The sequence below is a fragment of the Mastomys coucha genome, unplaced genomic scaffold (genome assembly GCF_008632895.1).
Source record: "Mastomys coucha isolate ucsf_1 unplaced genomic scaffold, UCSF_Mcou_1 pScaffold21, whole genome shotgun sequence".
NCBI lineage: Eukaryota > Metazoa > Chordata > Mammalia > Rodentia > Muridae > Mastomys > Mastomys coucha.
The window spans coordinates 58,996,005-59,000,789 of NW_022196904.1; positions in this window are offsets into that span (position 1 = coordinate 58,996,005).

Consider the following 4,785-nt stretch of genomic DNA (forward strand, 5'->3'; position numbering starts at 1 on the left):
GTGGGGGTGGGGGTGATGATAAACTTCAGTTGCTTTGGGCCCACTTTATGCCTTCTCTTTTTAGGCTGATAAAACTATCCTTTTCAGTTACTCATTGAATTCAGCCTTAGAGCGGAGTTTAAAGCACCCCACTAACAAGGAGATTTCATGGATTATCATTATTTTGAATCTGAGCCAGACGTTCTTTAAGATTGAACACAATGAGTTGTAGCCTAAGAACTGAGAGTTCTGGAAGTAGTCTTACTGCAAAGACACCGCTCCCAAAGCACTGGATATAGCTCTTTTTAGTTCTGCAGCCAAGCAGGCACTGCTCACACATTGTGCAACGTGTCACTCACTTGCTTACTTTCCCCAAAACTGCCATGCTTCTTTGTATTTGTGTGTGTGTGTATATATATATATATATATATATATATATATGTATGTATGTATATAAACATATATACATATATACATAGCAGTGTGTGTGTTTATGTGTATGCGCTACATTAAGTTGATTAACCTTTTCCTTAAGATTACTTATTGAAAACATTACATTTTTATTCAGTGTTCAAAAAATTGAAAGCTACCGTTCAGGGGTTTGCAAAGGAAGCAGCTTCAGGGTTGCCTGGAAAATTCCATGTCCACTGAAAACGCGCACAGGCAGATCTAAGGTCAAGGTATCAGCCGCTGAGCTATGCTACTGACGCCAGTCTTCTTAGCACCAGGTGACTCACCTCAGGTCCCATAGTATGTCACCACAGGTGACAGCAGGTGAAAGCAGTCATCATCATCCTGCTTTTTAAAAGACCTTAGTCCCTGGTGAAAAAAGGCCAGAGGGAAAACTCACAACTTATTCACAGGTATAAGTTCAGATTGGGCTTTTTGGAGTTTTGTTTTCCCAGGGCTTATGATTAATACAGGACTGTGTTAGTGAAAATGTAGAAACAGAAGATCAGCTTTGACTCTGTCTCCTAGGCTGGGCACATTGACTTCTTAGAGGCACACTGGGAGGGGGGAAAAAAAGGAAAAACAGACAGAATGTTGGCTTTGTAGCCTAGACTCCCCTTTGTGATGGAAGAACCCATATCAGTGGGTTATATTGTATTATATTGTAGAATCAGGGATTCCAGTCAAGAACAAATGGTTGGCCTTTCCAGGGAAATCTCAATACATACCTTGAGTGAGGAACATGACTTCAGACACTCCCCATCTGAAGGTGATTTAGCAACTCATTGAATGCAGTCTGTGGAGCATACCCTACTCCTGTGGAGCATCTAATGGGTAGGATTTTTTTTTAACTTTCATTTTTGAATTACTTTTTATAATTTTGCATCTCCATCACAGCTCCCTCCCTTCTCTCTTCCCAGTCCCACCCTTATGAATTCCTCCCCCATTGCTCCTTTTCCTTCTCTTCAGAGAAGGGGAACCCCCTTTGGGTACTACCCTACCCTTGGACATATAGTCCCAGCAGGGCTAAGCACATCCTGTCCCACTGAGGCCCAACCAGGCAGTCCAGGTAGAGGGAAGGGGATCCAATGGGACAGAACAGAGACCAGGACAGCCCCAGCTCTGCTTGTTAGGGCACCCACATGAAGATCAAGCTGCACATTTGCCACAAGTGCGTAGAGGGTCTAGGTCCAACTCCTGCATGCTCCCTGGTTGGCAGTCCTGGCTCTGGGAGCCCTCATGGTCACAGGTTTATTCTAGAGGTCTTCTTGTAGTGTTCCTAACCCCTCCAGCTTGCTCACTTCTACCCTCCACTCTTCCAAAGACTCCCATGCTCTTCCAGATATTTGTGTCTGCATCTGCTTCCATCTGCGGCTGGATGAAGCCTGTCTGGACATTTTTGCTAGGATCCTGTCTACAAGCATACCATAGCATTCTTAATAGTGTCAGAGGTTAGCTCTCTCACATGGGAGGGTTCTCAAATTCGGGCCATCATTGGTTGGCTGTTTGGGAGGGGCGGGTTTTTACATATAGTTTCACCATATGTAAACAGGGGCAGTTGTGATCCATTAGATCACAGGGTTTGTGTGATCTTTTGAGACTGTATGCCAAGTTTTGGGTATATGTATTCTCTGCATCTGGATGATGGGCTGAGAGGTTCACTTTTCAGAAGATGAGGAGTGAAAATAATACAGAAGATCTCTCAGGAACTCCTGTGTGAATGAGCATCCATCTTCATGGAATTCATACCCATAAAAGATCCACTCACTCTTTAACAAATTCATCCACATGATGCAGTCTGCTCACACTCTTCCCTCCATATTCTCTTTACCTCAAAATCACAAATAAGGAACTAAAAGCAACACCAAACATGAACAAAAAAGTGAATAAAGGAAGTGGTTATGAGCATCAGATGTGAAGTTGTTTTCCTGAACACATGTAGCAAGTGTCTGTCATTTCCCAAATGGCTTTTATCTCTTTAAACCTCCACTGTCTGAGATGCTCTGAGTTCAGCAAGACAGGGATATTCTTTCAAACCAAAAGTTTCTAGCAGACCACAAAGAGACTCACTATTCTCTCTTCTTTGAGCATCCTCAAAGTTTGCTAGTTTTCAAACCAAACTGGCTAGCAGGTCTAATTTCATATTCTATTCCATCAGTGATTAAGGCATCTAAACAGTGCAAATATTTATTTTTTCTGATTCATTTAATTAATTAATTAATTTAAAATAATTTAAAGTTATTCTTTATTTTATTTTTACTGAATATAGATTTTTTTGTTATAGAATATCCTTATTATAATTTCCTCTCCTTCTGCTTCTCTCATTTCCTCCTCATTTCTCTCCCCCTCCAGATCCACTTTGTCTCTTAGAAAAAACAAACAAAACAAAAACAGACTTCTGACATAACAACCAAATATGACAAAAGAAAATATAATAAGATAAATCAAAAACTATAATATTAAAGTTGGACATGCCCACCAAACAGGAGGAAAAGAGTCCCAAGAAAAGACACAAGAATCAGAGAGATCCACTCATTCTCACAGTCAAGAGTCCTATAAAAATATTAAGCTAGGGGGCTGGAGAGATGGCTCAGTGGGTAAGAGCACCGATTGCTCTTCCGAAGGTCATGAGTTCAAATCCCAGCAACCACATGGTGGCTCACAGCCATCCGTAATGAGGTCTGACGCCCTCTTCTGGTGTGTCTGAAGACAGCTACACTGTACTTATAATAAATAAATAATAAATAAATCTTTAAAGAAAAAAGAAAAAAATATTAAGCTAATGGTTGGTAATTCAGTTGGACTTAGGCCCCCTGGAATAAATGTAGCAGAGGTTCAGCTTGGCTTTCATGCAAGTACCTCAACAACTGAAGTAGGGCTGTCCCTGACTCTGTTGCTTGCTTTGGATCTTACTCCCCTAACTGGACTGCCTTGTCTGGCTTCAGTGGGAGAGGATGTGCCTAGTCCTGCAATGACTTGATTGGTGGGTTGGTAACTGGGGTTGGGGGGACTTCCTGCTTCTCAGAAGAGACGGGAATTGGCTGTGTGAGGGAGGGACTGGAAGGAAAGGGGGGCTGCTATGGGGATGCAAAGTGAATGAATGAATAAATAAACAAATGGAAAAATATTAAGATAAAAGCTGTAATATAAATACCTACAGACCCGTGCAGGCCCTGTGCTTGCTGCTTCAGTCTCTATAAGCTCATATACTGCTTGCTTAGTTGATTCAGAGGGCCTTGTTCTACTCCTATCTTTCATCCACTCTGGTTTACAATATCCACAGGATTCCCTGAGCTCTGTGGAGAGGGAATTAATGGAGAACTTCCATTTAGACTTTCTTTCTTTCCACACAATGTCTCTGCATCTGTTCTCATCTACTGCAGGAGGAAGCTTCTCTGATAATGACTGGATAAGGCACTAATCTGCAAATATAGCAGAATATCTTTAGAATCATTGTATGTATAGGCATAGGCATAGGCATAGGTATGTGTGTATTACCACTAGTGTTTGACTTTCCTGTAGCCCTCTGGGTTATCTGGTCTCTGGTTCTTGGTTACTCCAACAGTGTCAGATATAAGTTCCTTCTTATGGAGTGGACCTTAGGTCAAAGCAGACATTGATTGGGTACTCCCACATGTTCTGTGTCCCCGTGGCTCTAGCATATTTTGCAGGTAAGACAGATTGTAAGTTGACGGTTTTGTGGCTGGGTTGGTATCCATGTTTCTCTATGGTAGCCTGAAGAGTACCTCTCTGCACACTGGAACATGGGGCTCAAGGCTCCATGTAGACACCAGCTCCATTTATCTATGTTCAGTGAATTGAGCATGTCTTCTCCTTGCCATGGGGACTCATTGTCAGTTTGTGGAGAGCAATCTCTGTCTTAGCAGCAGGCTGGGTTGTTTGCTAATTTCCCTGCGACCCTCTTGGCCAACAACTCAATTGTATATAAACCAGTCCTGCCACAGAAAACACCCTCCACCCCCTGCAACAGGAGATAACCAGTTGAGGCTCTTTATCACTCATTATCAGGAGTCCTCATTAGGATTACCACCACAGATTCAAGTCAATTTTCTCTGCATTAGGTGTCCACACTACACTCCCAAACTCCCATAATTCCAATTGTTTCTGCCTCCACTCCTTCCACCCACCTCATCCCCCTATCTGATCCCCAATCTCCTCTCCCATCCCCACCTGTTCTCAGTCCACCCTTAAAATATTTTCTGTTCCCCCTTCCCAAGGAGATCCAGGCATTCCCCATCCCCAAACACTTCCTCTTTAACTAATCTCTTTGTGTCTACAGATTGTAGCTTGGTTATCATTTACTTAATGGTTATTATCCACTTATAATTGAATACA